The sequence below is a fragment of the Mirounga angustirostris genome, unplaced genomic scaffold (genome assembly GCF_029215605.1).
Source record: "Mirounga angustirostris isolate CCGP_5_RB_7025 unplaced genomic scaffold, mMirAng1.0.hap1 SCAF_12, whole genome shotgun sequence".
NCBI classification, from domain to species: domain Eukaryota; kingdom Metazoa; phylum Chordata; class Mammalia; order Carnivora; family Phocidae; genus Mirounga; species Mirounga angustirostris.
In genome coordinates, this window is record NW_026991720.1 from 43008314 (window position 1) to 43031078 (window position 22765).

A 22765-nucleotide genomic window follows, 5' to 3' on the forward strand; every position below is an offset into this window, starting at 1 on the left:
GTTTCTTCATTTTTAATTTAAGATTCTAGAATAAATATTCATAGGAAAAATTACTCTTTAACTATTTTTTGTAATCTTTTAAGCGTTTTGGTATCAACATAATGTATTTTGTCAAACATAATTGGAAGTTTTTCTTCTTTTTCTATGCTCTATACTTTTTCTATGCTATGGAATTATTTAAAGATTATTTAAATAATATTAAATAAATTATTTAACTTTATTTAAAGATGTGGTAGAATTGCCCAGTGAAACCATCCAGGCATGGGGCTTTTGTGGTGGATTACTCTTTGACAACTTTCTCTATCGGAACTGATTGGTTTGGATTTTCTTTCTCTTCTTGGGTCGGTTTTGGAAAATTATATTTTCCTGGAAATTTTTCCATTTCATCTGCTGTCAAAATTATTTGCATGTGGTTGAACAATACAGTATTTTATTATTCTTATTTGCTCTATTTCTTTTACCTTTCTTTACTATTTCATATTTATATAGAAAAATAGGAAAAATTTTAAATTTAACTTTAAAAGGTTTTAAAATGTGACTTACCATCCAGAACCCATAAAATAGAATGAACAAATTCTGCCATATAAAATTAAAAAAAAAAATCTTTGCATAGCAAAAGTGCTATAAGCAAAGTCAAAAGTTTGACAACAAATTGAGGAAACATTTGCAACTTACATAATAAATCAAGAATTAATATCCTTATATATTTATGAGATAGGTTTTAAAAGCTTTTGTAAATACAAAGGGAAAAAACCAACAGCCAATAGAAAATTTACCAAAGGATACAACGGAAAAAACATTACATATGGCTCTTGAACATAGGGACAGATGCTTGCTCACTCATAAGAGAAAGGAACATTAAAACACAAGTGAAATACCATAGTTTAGACATATATTGGCAAAATGTAAAAGTCTGAGTACATGCTCTTTGTGGCGGGCGGGGGGGGATGCTGGGGAAACAGTTACACTCATATAGTGCAGGTGGAAGTAGAATTTCATAAAATATTTAAGCAGGAAAAGTTGAGTCTCTCCATCAACCAGGAAAATGCTTTGACCCAGACATTCCACCTGCAGAAGCAAGCTACAGTTCCCAGATTGACAGGCAAATGCAGCCTCTGACACCATCTCTGCTTCCAGCAAGTTCCACAAACTCTCACCGGATGGGGACAGTTTTCACACAATGGAGGACAGGTCGCCACAACGTGCTGACAAAATCACACTTGCTGATGTTGGCCAGAATATGTCTCACAGCTGGTTCTCTTTCCTCAGGATCTCGCACCTCTCAACAGACCCTGCTATCCGATCACACAACACAGCACCTCTGAATGCAAACGGCGAAAAACCACAAATGAGACAGGTACTCCCACCATGGACTGCTCTAAGATATGATATGAATTAAAGTCACCCTACCCCCAACCAAACACACACTTTTTAATTCAGGCCCTCTATTAATTTTTTTTTCAGACCCTCTATTATTTTTGTTACTCAGGGGTGATTACCCCAATTTTTCTAAATTTTATTTAACAGTCTGCCCTTCCCTTCAAATTTATGCCATGTTTCTAGAAAAGGCTTTTGGTTGAAAGTATCCTCCTTCCTTGTACTTATGAGCCTGGGCACACTGTCTTCCCTGCTTTCTCATAATTCCATATTCTTCATGGCAATAGGAAAAGTGACATGAACTCTCTTTACCAAAAATGGTCATGATCCTAATATAACATAACCCGTTTCTATCACCTTCCACATTTTCCCCCCAGATCAGTGCAGCCCTCCCTGTCCTCCTGCTCTACTACTGGAATAAGAGTTAATCAGAGATGGGGTCCCGGGCCCATGAGAAAGGCAGTGTTCAAAGGGTTAACCCCTTTCCTCCACAAAGTGAAGCATTTTTGCTGACCCAGTGTGAGATGGGTTGGCCCAAATTCAATTTAACTGCAGTCAACAGGAAAGTAAGAAGGAAAATAGGATTTCACAAACAAAGCATTAAAAAAAAAAGGAGTCCACAGCAGGAAATAATTATTTGGGCAGTTGTTCACTTTGTGAAGGGGCTGGCCTGTATGAGTATCTATCAGGATGCAATGCTGTGTCCGGGGTTTCTCCGCAGCACCCTGTCTGGTCTAATTAGTTACAAAAGTGGTTCTATGGGCTGAAGAAATTTTCAATTGTGTTGGATTTCAGGGGAATGAACACATATGTCACTGAAGTGGAGTCTGGCACCAGCTTATTCTGGTGAAGCCTCGAGTGGCCGGCCAGAATGGAATCAATATGAAAGGAAGCTCTGAATGCCAACAGAAGTGGTTTACAAAAATAATTCACTGACCATTCCATCTGCCTCGGATTAAGCATGTTAAACGGTTCAGTTCAAGTTAACATTTCTAATATATAGATATACATAGACAAACAAAACCACATATTTTTATCAAATATTTGCATTTGAAAACCTCTACCAACACACACGGAACTTGAACTGAGCTCTTTCATCTAACCATATATTTTCCCCTTTAGAACAGTTACACTAAAAACATGTAATCTGAAAAAGAACTTGGACTGTCCCATTAGAGAAGAGTAAACCCCCTTTGGAAAGGAAAGTGAAAATAATATTTTCAGAATGAAAATCCCTCAATCTGTAAAGGAGTTTTAGAGTTGAGTCTCAAGAAAGGCAGTCAAAGATTCAATTGACATGGGAAACAGAGGGGGTCTTGGGGAACCGAAGCCTAGCAGACTGGTTTATTCACTGTCCCAACAATGGGTGCTAGAACCAAATGCATAATCTGCTGGTGTCATAAAAACATCAATTTGCATGTAAAATCCATTGAATGCATCTTAAAATCACATAGAAGGTGACATGATGTAATACATCATAAATAAAAGATGTCAACATACATTGAATACTTGCTAAACTAAGTCCTTCTCATGTAATTGTTGCAACCCACCCTATGGGGTGGGTATTCTATTATTACCCTTATTTAACAGATGTGGAAACTGAAGCACAGAGTGGTTAAGTAACTTGCCCAAGGTCACAAAGCCAGTGAGTACACAAAGCCTGGAATGGGACCCAGGCAGTCTGACTCCAGATCACGCTCTACTCTGATTCCTCATGTACATAAAAAGGTAAGAGAGGGGGCGCCTCGGTGGCTCAGTCAGTTGGCATTGGACTCTTGATTTTGTCTCAGGTCATATGTTTCAGGTCATAATCTCAGGGTCATGGGATGGAGCCCCACATCGGGCTCCACGCTGGGCATGGAGGCTGCTTGGAATTCTCTCTCTCTCCTTCTGCCCCTCCCCACCCCACTTGCATTCTCTCTCTTTCTCTCTAAAAAAAGAAGGGGGGGGCAAGAGATTGGGGATAAACAGAAACCCAAAGCAGTTTCCCAGAGCAAGTCCTAGGAGCAGACAGAGCAAGATTCACCAACTCATCTGTAGGCCTTTACCTCCCCTTTACACCCCCACATCAACACCTCCACAGGGTTCTAAAATAAAGAGGGCATAATGGGATAACTTTAATATTCCATCAGGAAAAGGAAGCTGGCTGCTTCCCTGGAAACGAAACCCCAGGCCCAGCTAAAGGATGGCTTTGCAGAATGTCGAACTCAAGCCCTACAAATGAACATGTCCTGCCAAGCCAAGTTTAAGCCTTAGGGCTTTGGTGCCCCTGTAGGGTCACATGGTGCGTGATTTACTTTATCTAGTAAAGAAGTAGAGAGTGGAACAGGAAGGCAAAGTCCTGATGATTTGTGAGCACCTACCATGAGCTCACATGATTCTTAGCGTGATAAGCATTTTCCCAGCTCACCTCATTTGAGCCTCACATCAAATCCATGGTTACAGATGGTGAAACCAGAGCTCCGAGTGTTTAAGTGGCTTGTGCAAAGTCATACAAGCAGGAAATGACAGAGCGAGGATTTGAGCCGGGCTCTGACTCCAAAGCCCTTGTTTGCCTGGTGATGCCTGGCAGCCCTGCCACCAGCCTCAAAGGCCACTTTGTGCAAGTTTGTCAAAGGTGCCCTTGCTCAAGACACTTTTCTACCAACTGCCAGGAAACTGTCATAATCATTATAAAAATGTACAAGATGAACGGCAGTCTGTAAGGGGTAGCCCTGATCCTGGACAATAGGAACTTAGGTCCCCAGCATGTTCTCCGTGTTGGGTCCCATCGGCCCCGACAGAGTGGACCCCCTTGACTGTAACCCTCCCTACATGGGCAGAGGCACGTCCTGCTTCGGGTGGTGTGGGGTGTGAGCTCATGCAGCTCCTATTCAAGCTGAGCAAGACCGTGGAGAGTTTCCAGCACTCAAGGTAACGGGAAATGTTGCGCAAAGTAGGTGAAAAGCCTTGTCTAATATTTCCATTTATCTACTTTGTCTGTCTGAATAAGTGTCATTAATTCAAACCATTTCAAAATGGGGCTTGATGATGTGTGAGAGCGGAAACCCCCAAGCGCCAGGCCTCTCCACACCACATCCGCGCTGACGCTATCTCTTGCTTGAAGCGATCAATTGAGCCCCAGCAAATGTGCTGCGAATATTGCAGCTAACCTGACCGCTAATGCGCGTGTGTCTGTGTGTCCGCGGCAAGGGGAAGAGCGGTTGAGAGAGGCAGCCAGGGCTGCTCTTCCCAGATGCATTTCCCCGGCCTGCCTTCCCTTCCTCCCCACGGCGACCCCTCCTTCTCAGAGCCCCCCCACTTTGAGACCACACGAGAGACACTTCAAAGGAGGAAAAGACAGATGAGCGTGATTTTCTCTCTAGGAAATACCCCGCAAATCAACTACTTTGCCGACTTCTCGCTGCTAATGCTGTTCCTAGAGACAGCAGAGTTCTTCCTGCAACACTGGCCAGCCTCACTAATGCTGCAAAAATCCTGCAGCCAGGAGGAAAACCCATCCCTTTCCAAAAGCAAGAGAAAAGTCTGAAAGCTTAGCAACGCACAACTTTAATATTTTGGTTGATAACATGCCATGAACTCAGAGTATTTTCCATTTCCTCTTTGTCATGTTTCCAATGATTTCAAAGGTCTTTATTGAATCTATCAAAATCTAAATATGGTAAAATTAGGTAACTTTTTTTTCTAAAAAAATATATACCAAAAAAGTATATGCATCCAAATAAGTCTCATCCCCTTCATAGCAGATTACTATATGAGACCTGGATTTACTTGAGTGAAGCCTCTCTCCCCCTTTTCCCCAACACACACACACACACACACACACACACAATCAGTTATCTGTGTGAGAAATTCCTTTCCAATTGCGTTCAATGCTTAGCACATCATTTCTGAATCTCCTTCGTGATTGCATAGTATGATTTGTGGGAAAAGTCCAAGAAGATGAGTGCTTTATTTAAAAGAAATAATCAGGGGCGCCTGGGTGGCTCAGTTGGTTAAGCGACTGCCTTCGGCTCAGGTCATGATCCTGGAGTCCCTGGATCGAGTCCCGCGTCGGGCTCCCTGCTCGGCAGGGAGTCTGCTTCTCCCTCTGACCCTCCCCCCTCTCATGTGTGCTCTCTCTCATTCTCTCTCTCTTAAATAAATAAAATCTTTTTTTAAAAAAAAAGAAATAATCAACCTGGAGTATAGTATTTGAGGGTCAAAATTAGATTGCTCTAGAGCAAAAAAAAAAAAAAAAAAGCTGATTTTTATCACATGGCTTGTAAGTGGGCTCTGCAAGCTATTTCAGGGCCGCAAGTGCCAATATATTCCGAGCAGACTGAAGCATCTCCAGCTAAATGGATACTGAGGACATTGTGAAACTTCAGGGAACCTGTTTCCTCACTGGCAAGACCAAAAAATTAACAGCCATCCCACCTGCCCCACAAGGCCCCCTGAAGACCATTTCAGGAAGAAATGTTCTTCCAGAAGTCATGTGCATTCTAGTCCAATACCCAAAACACATCAAAGCACAGCTGTTCCAGTCTGAGCACCAAGGAGGAGGGCAAAGCCCTGCCTGTTTAACCCCCGGTACTCAAACCCTCCCCACGTGTCAGCCATCCCTGAGGCACCTTTGAGATCTCCTACCCCCATCCACAAGGAGCCCAGCATTCACACATCTAAGCCAACTCTAGAGAAGTCTTTGTTACCTGTAAAGCCTGGGATAAACATGAGTCTATTCTCCCCAGCTTGCTCAATTAGCCACAAGGTCCATCATCTGTAGATGTTTATGGTCACTGCTAAAATGATAATCGTTTCAAAACATTCATCTACTGGTTGACCCTGGCCCTGACCTCTAGCAACTTACTGGACACAAATAGTCTTTCTAAGAGTTACCATTATGGTAGGCAGAATTTTAAGATGTCCTCCAAGATTCTCATCCCTACACATCGACTCCAACACTAACTGAGGCACTCCCCATTCACAAGTCACACCTTAGACTAATTACCTCAGGAAGGTGAGGGTCAACATGTTTTAAACCTCCTAGGTGATTCCAATGAAAGCCAAATTTGGGAACCACTGTGATCTGTGGGTTGGTTAGACATGAGGGTAGAACAAGCTTTGACTAGTTGGGAGAAGGCTTTATCTCCTGGTAGAACTCAAAGAAAATGCTAAAGAGCAAAAACTCATATTCAGGTGTTGGTAGGTTGTCCGATGGAGTGTATCTCCATTGCTGGATTGCTCAACAGAGAAAGGCACAGACATTATCTGTCTTGAAAACTTTCATATCCCCCAGAATTTATCACTGCACATAGTTGGTGCTCAAAATGTTTATGAAGATCCTATCTGTTTAGTGATTCTCAGTTCCACTTGGAGGAGTATGGAAATACTGCAAAGTTTCCTAATGTAAAAATCAAGTGCATTCACAAAAGAAACAGGCCTTCTGCTCACCTTTGCCAGTAGGACATAGGACATAGAAGGTTTTTTCTCAGAAATGAGGAGGAGTGTAGTGTGGAAAGACTGTCATCAGACTTTTCCTTAAGTCCTTGAGCCCTTATGGAATTGACATTCTACAACGTGGGCTAATGGCAGGTTTTCCTGCATTTATGAGTTTCCAGAGAGTGTTTTAGAATCCTCACATTATTTTGTGTATTCTTAATACTTGGACACCAGGACAGGGTGGAAGGGAGGGACATTTGTGTTTCTGGTGACATACTCTGTTGAATAAGGCCTGTAAGATGCATTTGCTAGCTAAAGTGTGAGTCCTTAGATACCAGGTGGATTCAGTGTGATCACTTTCCAGAATCTTTCCCACATGAGTTACATCCTTGGGCCTTCTCTGCTCCTCCTGATGTTGGGATGATGAGCTGGCATTCTCAATTGCCTGGAGTTCTTCCCACATTCCAAACACCTGAGATTGCCCCTCTGTGGATTCTCTCACAGTGACTCCAGTGAAAATTCTAATGGGAGATTTTCCCACACTGCCAACATGCAAGTTTTCTCCTCCTGAGGTCAGTTTATGGCTGAAGCTTCTCCCCACAGTGGCCCTGTGGATCTCACAGTCTCGTGAGCACATTTGCTAATCACATTTTGAGATACTCTGAGTATGTAAGTTATTATTTCAAGTGTCCTTCTACTTCAAATGTGTGAATCTGTTTTTATTTGGCCAATGGCCTAGACAAATACCATTAGCATTTTGAGCACAGGTTGGCACAACAAACTTTTCCATAAAACGTTTTTGAACACATGAACAGTACTTTGTCAGAGGCTTTCCCTGCTGCTATTCCCTGGCCCAGGAACCTGGAGCTCAAGCCTCTCAGCTGCCACTGTGCATTGTTCATTTGCAGCCCCTAAGCTTAAAGACAGCCAGTAAGCTTAAAGGGAAATGCAGACCTGGGGAAGGAATGTCTGGGGAGGGGAGTCTGAAGATAAAAACTGTGCAACTAAAAGGTTTTCACAGTTAATGTAGCTCTTTCCCACTGCAAAAGGCTACCTTTAAGAGCTGCCATTTCCTCTGCATTAACTAAAAATGGACACATCTGTTGAAAGAAGTGGGAGGGGAGAAGACAATAGCTATTATGATAGTCGGGCAAAGTGCACGTTGTGTATGTGCGCATGTGTGTGTGCGCATAAACCACTAAAGAAAGTGCAAAGAGGCGAGCCTGGTGGAAAGAGTACCGTGGAGTTGCTGTCAGTTATTATTTATACAGCATCATAAATGCATGGCTGTCAAAGCCAACGGCCATCTTACTTAACTGCTACCTAAGTGCTGGCAATGCAAGACCTCAGAAGAATGACTCTTCTATTTAATATTTAACCAGATGCTTCCATTTTTGAAAATATACTTTGCTCCTTGTGGAGGAAGGAGGGGAGGCTGACTTTCAACTTCTGTGATGTATGGACTGTTGTTGGAGTAATAGAACACCAGGTTTTGTTCTTCTAACTTCATTGTCAATATTTCTATCATGTTGGTGAACAGAGCATTTGTCTACAAGTTTGAATCACTCCCCTACATTATTATATTCATGAACATGCTGACGAAATAGGCTAAGGTGTAGTTACCATGATGCTATAATGGAGATGTGACAACTAAGGCAGAAGGGGCAATGCAAACCAAAGGAGAGATGGACCAGAACCTGACTTTTTCTTTAGGGCTTGAATCTTATGATATCACGGAAAGGCCACGTTAGCTAGACTGCTGAAGTCCCCAAGAATTTACCCAGACTACCAAGTGGACACAGGACTGCCAGTTCCACTCCGTACACTGTGATGGGAAGGATGGGGGTGTCCGTTTTACTCTCCTACCAACTGGCTGACTTCCCATCTCTTCCTTGAGTTCTCCATCTCCCTGTCTCAGGCACATCCCTTGCTTCTCCATCATTTCCTGTGCTTGCCCTGCATCTCTGGGCCTCCTCCAAGGCCCCAGAAGTGCTCTCTCAGACACCACAGCCACTACGGACCATGCATGAGACCACATGCTCATGCATCCCCAGGTCCCGTCTGGAGACCAACTTATATGGCTATCAGTTCATCAATACTGTACCACAGGTACACAGTGAAGAGACACTAGGAGCCTCTGAAGTTCACCTGCCAGGACGCCCCTTCCCCTGTTCTGCATCATGAAGAATTTACTGTTCTTGTGGCTCTCTATCCTTGCTTCCATCTGAGTGTGTGGCCGATACCTAAATGGCTGTGAGCCTCTCTGCCCACGATGGGGGTACACATGGAAGTGGTCAGCCCCTTGAAAGGCCCTCTACTATTCCAGCACTATTATTGTTACAGGCCGACTGTCAAGCTCTTTCTCCCACATCTCTCACACATCATTTCCTCCTGTGCCCATATATTTTAAATGAAAAATGCAAGGACAATAAGACAGTCTGAGAACAAGAGAGCAATATCCCCAAGAAGGAAGACTGTCTGTTCTTGTTGTTCTTGGTTTACTTTAATCTCACCTTTGGGTCTCTTTAATACATCCCACCCTCCTAAAGGGAAAATCAGAGAGACAGAGGAGGCTTGAACAATGAAGCATTTCTCTGCTCCATTCCCCGCCTCCCCCATCCCACTGCCCCAGACCCCCTAGGGCCAAGAACGACTCCCATGCTTCATGAAATTTCAGATAATATTGAGGGGGATGTCAGAATGATTTCACTGGCCTGTACAGACAGCATCTGTATGAGCTCCTGAGGGAGACATGATCGGACACAGAGAAGCCCCTTGTGCTGGGGACGGCATAAGAGGGTCCCATTATCTGCAGAAGGGATGTGAAATTGGAACAACTCCAGCTGAGAATGCAGCAAGCCACACCATTTACATGAAATATACGGTGTTGGGTCCGCCACAAAGCCGACTGGCTTTGATCTTGGTGAACTTTTGAATCATGTGTGACTAAAGAATTCTTTACAAAGAATTATTTCAGCTTTCTGAGTTAATGAAAAGCCAGCCCGCAGAATTTATGGAAGCAAGAGACCAAGCATTAGAGGGAGGGGAAAAAAGTCATAAAAAAAATCCCCAGGAGCCTTTAATGCGACAGTCCTCATGGTCTGTGCGGATCTCTAACTCCACATTTTTCTGTCAGATTTATTGGGTTTTATTGGAATTCATTCTTCTCAGCACTGGGGTTTGTGGAGATAATCTTAGGGAGAAAAATGTGTCTGAGGCAAAATGAACCAGATTGATGAAACAAAATCAAGGAAATAAGTCTCTAATTGTCGGGCAGTGATCAACCTATGTACACAACACGCCACGCTGCATTACAAAACCAGCATCACCTAAACCCCAACGTAGTCCCCAGGAGGAGGTTACCAGAGTCTCTGTTGCCTGGGGTCAATTGCTTGTAACAGACATGGCAGAATTCTACAAAATCAACCTGCCATTTTTATTGTGTGAAGTGGTTCTGCTTCCTAACCTACTTCCTGGTAGACAACGTATTCTTGGGGGAAAAGAAATATGGGAAGCCAGGGGAAAGTGACCACTTAAAAGCTGAGTGCATGTGTCTTCTGAAATGCATAATGTCTGCGCACGTTGGCCGGGGATTTGCTACAGAGCCATCATCCAGAGAGTAAATCACAGGATGTGTACAAAGAGAAAAATTAGAGCAAAAAGGTTAAGATGTGAGTCATCTCAGATGTGGGAAACCATTTCTCTCCCAAGGCTGGGCATCATTCACTTTCATTTATCCTTTCCCAAGATTTTTCTTTCAAGAAGAGATTAAAGACAGCAGTGATCTCTGAGAAGTTTTCATTCTTTATGCTGTGGTAATAATAAATCTAATCCCTTTCGCTAGTTATCTCTCTCAATGAAAAACATTTTAACCATAAGCTGTTCTCTGGATAATGAGAGAGTAGTGCTTGGGATAATTTTTCCACTACAGGGAGGCAGACTGGTGCCGAGGTTAAAAGCCTGGTCTCAGCCCTGTGCCACCTTGGTTTGAACTCCCTTCCTAGTTAGTTCTTTCCCTTCCCAGGGGGGCTCTGCACTTAGAGTTATTCTCTGAGGTTCAGTTTCCTCACGGGAGTAATGATAGTGTCTCCCTCCTCGGGTTTTTATAAGGACCAAATGAGATAATAGGTACTAAATACTTTCTGGTACACCGTAAACCCTCAATAAATATTAAATGACATCCTAAAACTAGGTGCCTTGAAAAACTGATTACAGATTAGGCCCTTTTTACTTACTGTAAGAGGCTTTCAAATTTGAGGAGGAAAAAAACATGCTATTTAAAAAATGGAACAACTGGAATGAAAATAACATCCACTTACTACTCTGACAGAGCTTTCAATTTAACAAACTCCCAATAGCTATTTTTTAGGATATACCTATGTGAGGGCATCATGCCAGATAATCTGATGCTCATTATCTAATTTTAATTCTCAGTATAAACATTTGGAGGAGATAGCTATCTTGTAGCCTTGAACATATTCGGTGAGGTTATGTGATCGGCTCACAGTTGCAAGGCTAGAAGCGTCAGGGTTTGCGTTTAAACTCAGGTTTTTTTTTAATTTCAAGTCCATACTCTTTCTAGACTCTTGCTTCCTACTTGGTAATATTCAAAATTCAAATTATTGTATGCATAGACTTTATTAATACTAATAGCTGATCATATTATAAAATAAAAAGTGGAATCATATTATAATCTGCCCCTTAGACAAATACACATGCCTTTTGCAAATCAGGGAAAGCAAATGATGTGCCTCAAGGGCAACAGAATTAAGAATATTCATGATTAAGGGTTGAAATTCAGAGAAAAACTAAAAACTAAGTCAGGGAGTTGAGATGAAGATCAGACAGTTCTACTAAATCTTCAAGAAAATAAAGTGAAGGGCTTTTGTTTTGGGGTTTTGGGGTTTTTTTGTTGTTGGTTTTGAGGTTTGTTTGTTTTGGGTTTTTTGTTTGTTTGTTTTCAGTCATTTGAAAAAGAAAACCACAAAAGTACCTTCTCTCCTTAAAAATGTCCCATCAATAACTTGTGAATTCTTTTCACTGCTGGTTAAAAGTAAGTATTATTAAAGTGCCCTGAGGCCTTTTTTTCTTTTTCTTTCCTGTCCAACATTCCACAAAATAAAAGAAAGCTAATCTATGAGGTCTTACTCTCTTCCTATACCATTTTTAAAAGACAAAATGTCCCCATGCCGAGCCATACTGAATTCATAACTCATACTTGGCATCTATTGGAAAAAAAACTTAAGTTCCCTCCTGTCAGTGCAGGGGACAGTGAGAAGCTCTGACAGAATGAGGCGGCACCTCAGTAGACCCGTTCCCTCTACGCAAAGCCAGATGCCAGATTTTGGGGGGTGTCCTGGTTTACTAGGGCTGCCCCACATAGCCACACAACTGGGGAGTTTAAACAATAGAAATGTGCTATCTCACAGTTCTGGAGGCCAGAAGTCCAAAATCAGCGTGTGGCCAGGTTGATTTCTTCTGCTGGCTGTGGGGGAAGGATGTGTTCCTGACCTCTCTCCTTGGCTTGTAGATGGCTGCCTTCTCCCTGAGCCCCTTCATGTTGCCTTCCTTCCAGGAGTGTTTGTGTCCGAATTTCACCTTTTTATAAGAACAGCAATCAGATTAGGAACCTGCCCTCATCCGGATGCCCTTATCATAATTAATTACATCTGCAATGACCCTATTTCCAAATAGAGTCATAGTCTGGGGTAAGAATTTCAACATATGAATTTTGGGGAGACACAATTCAACCCATAACACTGAGTTATGGCTCTAAAATTTTGCCTGATGAAGGTTAGCTCTAGTCACTAAGAGGATGAGTTAAGTATTAGGCAAATAATGTCATGCCCATTAACATACTTTCTAAGAGCTAATTATTATACAAAAATAGGTGGTGTTGTCTCTATAGTCTCCGCACAAATTATTTCCTCTAAGCAAGGAGACTCCCAACCAGTGTAGTCATAAGCTCTTAAATGGCACCCTGACACCAGACATGCCTACCTTGCTTTAGTTGAATTTCTAACACCCGGAACTAAAAGGAGGAAGGAGCAGGATTGGGGATGGGAAAACAGTAAGGTAACATGCAGACACATTATTCTGTTGGACTTACAATCCATCACTAAGACAGACCAGTATTTCCTACTGGGAACTAAGGTTTAGGGCTGATTCTAAGTAATTCATTTACAATTCAGGGTATTAGAGTCAGCTCCATGTAGCTTTCTCTGGATACTTTTCTCAGAAACCTCCCTCTGCTCCCTTCTACCAAGATGAATGACCTGCCTTTCTCTGGCCTTCCCAGCAACCTGAGTTACTTAGGAACGATGATTATTGGGTTACTGATGTGTCTCCTTCAGAAGATTATGAGATCTTTAAGGGAAGGAGACCGTGGTTAATCTCTACAGCCATGATGCAAAGAAGACTACAGTAAAGATTTGCTAAATGAAAGGAGTCCAATAAGTGTTTGCTGAGTTAAAATTGGATAAACATGGACCATCTCAACCTAAGAGTTGGTGAATAGCTGGCTGTCCCTACTTTATAGAGAGGAATGGCCAGCCCTTATTTTTTTCTGAAGACACCACATAGGGAATACACAGAAAGGCTCTGGAGCTACACTGGGAATGCCCCCATGCTGGGGTTGGTGAAGGCTGTTTACACCAGTCCCTTGCTGGTAGGATCACAAGCAACATATCCAAGAGTACAGACCACAGCTGACTGCCTGGTCAAGATGGAAAGATCACTTTAAACAATTTGAGTCTCTTTTAATCGAAAGTACTATGGTTTAATCCTTGTCCTCCTTTCTTGAGCTATCTTTGTTGAATCTCTGGCCAAAGTGGATAGTAAAAAATATATATATATTTTTTTGCAATAGTTTATCTTTTATGAGAACTTCTCTGGGGCATTTCCCCCTATTTTATTTGGGCACATTTGGTTTCTCCCAAAAGGACTATATTGGCTGGCATTAGGAAACTTTAGAAATGTGTTTACACTAAAACACTCTTGAAATTAAATCTGCAAGATGACCCAAGTCTAAAGGGACTGTTATTTTATTAACACAACTCTGTTTTCTCTAAATTTGTTTTCGTGAAACTAAATTTTCTCACATGTTAAGGTTGGGTCAGGAAGCAACAGACAAACTTAAGTTAACTCCTTATCAACTGTAAGCGATGCCAGGGTGGGAAACGTTGACCCCATTTGGGTTCCCATCTCTGAACTAGCTCAGCGTGTGACCAAACTTGTGGTAGCTCGAATTAAACTGCCTTCCAAAGTGCTCTCTTCAAGTGTCTTCTTGAGCTACCTTTGCATCCAAACTCAAATTCAGTGGAAAGAGGTTCAGAGAGGTGTCCCAGGATCCCAGGATGATGTGCTCTGCCTACGGAGTCTAAGTTAGTCTTAGTTTGACAACATTTCTTTAAGCTGCAAAAGAAAAGAAAAATTACCTCCTTATTTAGTGGCATTTGCATCAGAAGAACTCCAAGCACTTAAGAAAAAGGATTCCTTTCACCTCTCATGTACTTGGTTCTGTATGTGCATTGTTCTGGGACTACGCTATGCAGCCTTCACCTAGGGAGAAGAGAAGACAGCTATGGTTATTTAACACGCAGTCCACTGCAGTACAGACAAACCCCTCTCTTGCTCCATGGAGGACAGTATCAAGAGCAGATGTGCAACCAGAAGATAGAGAGCTGAACCCCTTCCCACCACCACCCCTCCACCCTTCCACTGAACCCTGGTAGCCTATCCTAATGTTTACAGAACACTGTTCTGAGCTCTACAAACCACTCCATTGAGCCAGGCTCTATCCATGGAGGAGAGGAGCTCTTCTTTTATTTAAGATAAACCTGATCTTTATCTATTCTCTATTAAATTCAAGAAATAAGGAGAAACTCTGTGTATGTTTCTATTATTATTATTATTATGTTATTTTAATCACCATACATTACATCATTAGTTTTAGATGTAGTGTTCCATGATTCATTGTTTGTGCATAACACCCACTGCTCCATGCAGAATGTGCCCTCTTTAATACCCATCACCAGGCTAACCCATCCTCCTACCCCCTCCCCTCTAGAACCCTCAGTTTGTTTTTCAGAGTCCATTGTCTCTCATGGTTCGTCTCCCCCTCCAATTTCTCCCCCTTCATTCTTCCCCTCCTGCTATCTTCTTCTTTTTTTTTAACATATAATGTATTATTTGTTTCAGAGGTACAGATCTGTGATTCAACAGTCTTGCACAATTCACAATGCTCATCATAGCACATACCCTCCCCAATGTCTATCACCCAACCACCCCATCCCTCCCACCCCCCCACTCCAGCAACCCTCAGTTTGTTTCCTGAGATTAAGAATTCCTCATATCAGTGAGGTCATATGATACATGTCTTTCTCTGATTCACTTATTTCGCTCAGCATAACACCCTCCAGTTCTATCCACGTCATTGTAAATGGCAAGATCTCATTCCTTTTGATGGCTGCATAATATTCCATTGTATATTTATATACCACATCTTCTTTATCCATTCACCTGTCGAGGGACATCTTGGCTCTTTCCACAGGTTGGGTATTGTGGACATTGCTGCTATAAACATCGGGGTGCACGTACCCCTTTGAATCCCTACATTTGTACCTTTGGGGTAAATACCCAGGAGTGCAATTGCTGGACCGTTCGTAGCTCTATTTTCAACTTTTTGAGGAACCTCCATTCTGTTTTCCAGAGTGGCTGCACCAGCTTGCATTCCCACCAACAGTGTAGGAGGGTTCCTCTTTCTCTACATCCCCGCCAACATCTGTTGTTTCCTGACTTGTTAATTTTAGCCATTCTGACTGGTGTGAGGTGATATCTCATTGAGGTTTTGATTTGGATTTCCCTGATGCCGAGCGATGTTGAGCACTTTTTCATGTGTCTGTTGGCCATTAGCATCTCTTCTTTGGAAAAATGTCTGTTCATGTCTTCTGCCTATTTCTTGATTGGATCATTTGTTCTTTGTCTGTTGAGTTTGATAAGTTCTTTATAGATTTTGGATACTAGCCCTTTATCTGATATATCATTTGCAAATATCTTCTCCGATTCTGTCGGTTGTCTTTTGGTTTTGTTGACTGTTTCTTTTGCTCTGCAAAAGCTTTTTATCTTGATGAAGTCCCAATAGTTCATTTTTGCCCTTGCTTCCCTTGCCTTTGGTGATGTTTCTAGGAAAAAGTTGCTGCGGCTGAGGTTGAAGAGGTTGCTGCCTGTATTCTCCTTTAGGATTTTGATGGATTCCTGTCTCACCATTCCTTTCAACCATTTGGAGTCTATGTTTGTATGTGGTGTAAGGAAATGGCCCAGTTTCATTCTTCTGCATGTGGCTGTCCAATTTTCCCAACATCATTTGTTGAAGAGACTGTCTTTTTTCCATTGGACATTCTTTCCTGCTTTGTCGAAGATTAGTTGACCATAGAGTTGAGGGTCCATTTCTGGGCTCTCTATTCTGTTCCATTGATCGATGTGTCTGTTTTTGTGCCAGTACCATATTGTCTTGATGATGACAGCTTTGTAATAGAGCTGGAAGTCCAGAATTGTGATGCCGCCAGGGGCTTTGCTTTTCTTTTTCAACATTCCTCTGGCTATTCGGGGTCTTTTCTGGTTCCATACAAATTTTAGGATTATTTGTTCCATTTCTTTGAAAAAAGTGGATATTACTTTGATGGGGATTGCATTGAATGTGTAGATTACTCTAGGTAGCATTGACATCTTCACAATATTTGTTCTTCCAACCCATGAGCATGGAACATTTTTCCATTTCTTTGTGTCTTCCTCAATTTCTTTCATGAGTATTTTATAGTTTTCTGACTATAGATTCTTTGCCTCTTTGGTTAGATTTATTCCTAGGTATCTTATGGTTTTGGGTGCAATTGTAAATGGGATCGACTCCTTAATTTCTCTTTCTTCTGTCTTGTTGTTGGTGTATAGAAATGCCATTGATCTCTGTGCACTGATTTTATATCCTGCCACTTTACTGAATTCCTGTATGAGTTCTAGAAGGTTTTGGATGGAGTCTTTTGGGTTTTCCACATAAAGTATCATATCATCTGCAAAGAGTGAGAGTTTGACTTCTTCTTTGCTAATTTGGATGCCTTTTATTTTTTTTGCTGTCTGATTGCTGTGGCTAAGACTTCTAATACTATGTTGAATAGCAGTGGTGATAGTGGACATCCCTGCTGTGTTCCTGACCTTAGGGGGAAAGCTCTCACTTTTTCCCATTGAGAATGATATTCGCTGTGGGTTTTTCATAGATGGCTTTTATGATATTGAGGTATGTACCCTCTATGCCTATACTCTGAAGAGTTTTGATCAAGAAAGGATGCTGTACTTTGTCAAATGCTTTTTCTGCATCTATTGAGAGGATATATGGTTCTTGTTCTTTCTTTTATGAATGTATTGTATCACGTTGATTGATTTGTGGATGTTGAACCAATCTTGCAGGCCAGGGATAAATCCCACTTGGTCATGGTGAATAATCCTTTTAATGTACTGTTGGATCCTATTGGCTAGTATTTTGGTGAGAATTTTTGCATCCATGTTCATCAGGGATATTGGTCTGTAATTCTCCTTTTTGATGGGGTCTTTGTCTGGTTTGGGGATCAAGGTAATGGTGGCCTCATAAAACGAGTTTGGAAGTTTTCCTTCCATTTCTATTTTTTGGAACAGTTTCAGAAGAATAGGTATTAATTCTTCCTGAAATGTTTGGTAGAATTCCCCTGGGAAGCCATCTGGCCCTGGGCTTTTGTTTTTTGGGAGATTTTTGATGACTGCTTCAATTTCCTTAGTGGTTATAGGTCTGTTCAGGTTTTCTATTTCTTCCTGGTTCAGTTTTGGTAGTTGATACATCTCTAGGAATGCATCCATTTCTTCCAGGTTATCGAATTTGCTGGCATAGAGTTGCTCATAATATGTTCTTATAATTGTTTGTATTTCTTTGGTGTTGGTTGTGATCTGTCCTCTTTCATTCATGATTTTGTTGATTTGGGTCCTTTCTCTTTTCTTTTTGATAAGTCTGGCCAGGGGTTTATTAATCTTGTTAATTCTTTCAAAGAACCAGCTCCTAGTTTCGTTGATCTGTTCTACTGTTCTTTTGGTTTCTATTTCATTGTTTTCTGCTCTGATCTTTATTATTTCTCTTCTCCTGCTGGGTTTAGGTTTTATTTGCTGTTCTTTCTCCAGCTCCTTTAGGTGTAGGGTTAGGTTGTGTACTTGAGACCTTTCTTGTTTCTTGAGAAAGGCTTGTATTGCTATATACTTTCCTCTTAGGACTGCCTTTGCTGCATCCCAAAGATTTTGAACAGTTGTGTTTTCATTTTCATTGGTTTCCATGAATTTTTTTAATTCTTCTTCTAATTTCCTGGTTGACCCATTCATTCTTTAGTAGGATGCTCTTTAGCCTACATGTATTTGAGTTCTTTCTGACTTTCCCCTTGTGATTGAGTTCTAGTTTCAAAGCACTGTGGTCTGAAAATAGGCAGGGAATGATCCCAATCTTTTGGTACCACTTGAGACCTGATTTATGACGTAAATGTGATCAATTCTGGAGAATGTTCCATGGGCACTAGAGAAGAATGTGTATTACGTTGCTTTGGGATGGAATGTTCTGAATAGGTCTGTGAAGTCCATTTGGTCCAGTGTGTTATTTAAAGTCTTTATTTCCTTGTTGATCTTTTGCTTAGATGATCTGTCCATTTCAGTGAGGGGGTGTTAAAGTCCCCCACTATTATTGTATTGTTGTCCATGTGTTTCTTTGCTTTTGTTATTAATTGCCTTATATAATTGGCTGCTCCCATGCTAAGGGCAGAGATATTTACAATTGTTAGATCTTCTTGTTGGATAGACCCTTTAAGTAGGATATAGTGTCCTTCCTCATCTCTTATTACAGTCTTTGGTTTAAAATCTAATTTGTCTGATATAAGGATTGCCACCCCAGCTTTCTTTTGGTGTCCATTAGCATGGTAAATGGTTTTCCACCCCCTCACTTTCAATCTGGGGGTGTCTTTGGGTCTAAAATGAGTCTCTTGCAGACAGCATATCGATGGGTCTTGTTTTTTAATCCAATCTGATAGCCTGTGTCTTTTGATTGGGGCATTTAGCCCATTTACATTCAGGGTAACTATTGAAAGATAGGAATTTAGTGACACTGTATTGCCTGTAAGGTGACTGTTACCGTATATTGTCTGTGTTCCTTTCTGGTCTATGTTGCTTTTAGGCTCTCTCTTTGCTTAGAGGACCCCTTTCAATATTTCTTGTAGGGCTGGTTTTGTGTTTGCAAATTCCTTTAGTTTTTGTTTGTCCTGGAAGCTTTTTATCTCTTCTATTTTCAATGACAGCCTAGTGCGATATAATATTCTTGGCTGCATATTTTTCTCATTTAGTGCTCTGAATATATCCTGCCAGTCCATTCTGGCCTGCCAGGTCTCTGTGGATAGGTCTGTTGCTAATCTAATGTTTCTACCCTTGTAGGTTACAGATCTCTTCTCCCAAGCTGCTTTCAGGATTTTCTCTTTGTTTCTGAGACTCGTAAGTTTTACTAATAGATGTCGGGGTGTTGACCTATTTTTATTGATTTTGAGAGGGGTTCTCTGTGCCTCCTGGATTTTGATGCCTGTTTCCTTCCCCAAATTAGGGAAGTTCTCTGCTATAATTTGCTCCAATATACCTTCTGCCCCTCTCTCTCTTTCTTCTTCTTCTGGGATCCCAATTATTCTAATGTTGTTTTGTCTTATGGTATCGCTTATCTCTCGAATTCTGCCCTCGTGATCCAGTAGTTGTTTATCTCTCTTTTTCTCAGCTTCTTTATTTTCCATCATTTTGTCTTCTATATCACTGATTCTCTCTTCTGCCTCATTTATCCTAGCAGTTAGCACCCCCATTTTTGATTGCACCTCATTAATAGCCTTTTTGATTTCGACTTGGTTAGATTTTAGTTCTTTTATTTCTCCAGAAAGGGTTTCTCTAATAACTTCCATGCTTTTTTTCAAGCCCAGCTAGTATCTTTAAAGTGATGATTCTGAACTCTAGATCTGACATCGTACTAATGTCCGTATTGAGTAGGTCCCTGGCAGTCGGTACTACCTCAGTCGGGCTACCTCACTACCTCAGTGATTTTTTCCATCTTCTCATTTTGTCCAGAGGAGAATAGATGAGTGAGAGAACAAAACACTAACAGGGTAACAACATCCCCAGAAAATATACTCTAAACAAATCAGAAAAGACCTGAAGCTGGGGGAAAAGAAAGAGAAAGAAAGAAAAAAGAAAAAGAAAAAGATAAAAACAAACAAAAACAGAACAAAGCAAAAAAAAAAAAAAACAGAATATGATCAAATATGATCAGGCTAGTGCATAAATCAGTGCCACACACTAGATTTGGGGCATATTTTGGTCTGTTAGAAGAAAGTGCCTCCCAAAATTTTAAAGAAAGAAAAATTTATATATGTACAAAAATAAGGGTTGATATGATGAAGGGATGGAATATGACTGTAAAGATGAAAATTATAAAAAATTTTATAAAAGGAATTGATAAGAAGTTGCTTGAAAAAAGAAAGAAGAGGATTAAAAAAAAGAAATAAAAAAGGGAGAGAATGTGATCAGGCAGGAGAGTAGAACAAAACCATACACTAGAGATTTAGGGTATATTTTGATCTGTTAGAAGAAACTATCTCAAAATTTTAAAGAGAGAACAACTTATATATATATATGCCAAAAATAAGGGTAACTACTATGAAGGGATAGAATATGACTCTAAAAATGAAAAATAAAAATGTTTTTTTTTAAAAAGGGATTGATAAGATGTTGGTTGAAAAAGGGAAAAAGAAAAATTTAAAAAAAAAAAATTAAAAAAAAATTAACTTTGAAAGACTAAAGAATCATGGTAAAAAAAGCCATGAATTCTATGTGCAGTATTCCCCTAGCGCTGGAGTTCTGCTGTTCTCATTGATCAGTAACCTTGGTCTTGGCTGGCTGTTCTCGCTGATCTTCTGGGGGAGGGGCCTGTTGCCGTGGTTCCCAAATGTCTTTGCCAGAGGTGGAATTGCCCCTCCCTTGCTGTCCTGGCTAAGTAATCTGCTCGGGTTTGCTCTCAGGAGCTTTTGCTCCCTGTAAGCTTTCCGTACAGCTTTGGAGGACGAGAGTGAAATGGCGGCCTCCCAATCTCCACCCCGGAGGAGCCGAGAACTCGGGGCCCCACTCCTCAGTGAGCCCCAGAGAAAAGCAGTCAATCACTCCCGTCTCCCCTGTCTCCAGCCGCTCCGTGCTCCCCCAGCCTGTGGCCGCATGTTTCTACCTCTGGCACCCAACCCCGTCTGGAGTCTCCAAACCCAGCAGATCCCTGCGGTGCACTCCCGCACCTCTCCTCCCGGGGGAGGAAGGGAAGTCTCCCCAGATCTGCCGCTTGTTGGGTCCCTGCTGGAGGAGCAGGGGCCCGACTGTGCTGCGGATCACGGTTTATGGCAACCCCGAGCTGAGAGCCTGCCCCTCGGCTCCGTCTCTGCAGCCGTCTTCCCTGCTCCTATACCTGGGAGCTCTGCTGCACACAGGCACCCCCAGTCTTTCTGTGACCCCGAGGGTCCTGAGACCACACTGTCCTGGAGGGTTCCACCCACCGCTTAGCCACCAGAGTGACATCCCTCAGCGGAGCAGACTTTTAAAAGTTCTGATTTTGTGCTCCGTGGTTCTTTCACTTGCCAGAAGCGGCCTACGGAGGCCCCTCCCCCGTCGTCTATCCTCCCGAATATCACCTCGGATTCACTTCTCCGCACTTCCTACCTTCCAGAAAGTGGTCGCTTTTCTGTTCAGAGAGTTGTTGCTATTCTTTTCTTTGATCTCCTATTGAGTTTGTAGGTGTTCAGAATGGTTTGATCCCTATCCAGCTGAATTCCTGGGACCAGACGAAATCCAGGTCTCCTACTCCTCTGCCATCTTGTTCCTCCCCTGTGTATTAGTTTCTTATTGCTGCTATAACCAATTACCAAAAACTTAATGGCTTAAACCAACTCAATTTATCATCTTACAGTTTTGGAGGTCAGAGTTCCAAAATCAACTCCACTGAGCAAAAATCAAATGGTCAGCAGGGCCACAATTCCTTCTAGAAGTTATAGGGGAGTATCGGTTTTCTTACCTTTTCCGGCTTCTAGGGGCTGCTTATGCTCCTTTCATGACCACTTCCTCTGTCTCAAAGTGCATCACTCCATCTCAGTTTCCATATTTCCATCTCTCCATGACTGTGATCCTCCTGCCTCCCTCTTAAAAGCATTCTTGCACTTCTATTGGTCCCATCTGGATAACCAAGGATAATCTCCCCATCTTAGAATCCTTAACTTAATCACATCTGCAAAATCCTTTTTACCATATAAGGTAACATATTCATAGGTTCTGGGGATTCAGATATGGTCATCTTTGGGGGCACCACTAGTCATCCTACCTTACTCCATGGAAATCCTAAGTTTATTCCATCACACCTATAACGAAAAATTTTTAGTTCTCTCCTTGTACTTCAGGATAGAGTTCAAGAGCTCCCAGCACCCTTCATGACCCCATCCTGATTACTTTGCTAGCAGTTCAAAGTAACTATTAAGAGTACAGATTCAGAGCTCAGCAATCTGAGTTTTTATGAGCTACAAAACCTAGGGCAGGTTATCCGACCTTTCTAAGTTTTGTTTTCTCATCTGGAAGTGGGAGAAATGGTCATCTATTCTACAGAGCTACTGGTGAGGATTAAATGAGATAAATAATGTAAGTATAGCCTTGAGCTGAGTTCCTGACACATAAAAAGACCAATAGATGGTAGTTAGTCCTAAAAATATTATACATCAATGAAAAAAAAAGACAAATATTTCCACCCTTGTAGAGTTCACATTCTGGTGAGAGATATACACACACAGGGAATGAAGAAAAAAAGAAAGAAAAGAACAAGTTAGAGGATGATATGTGTTCTAGAAATATTTACAAG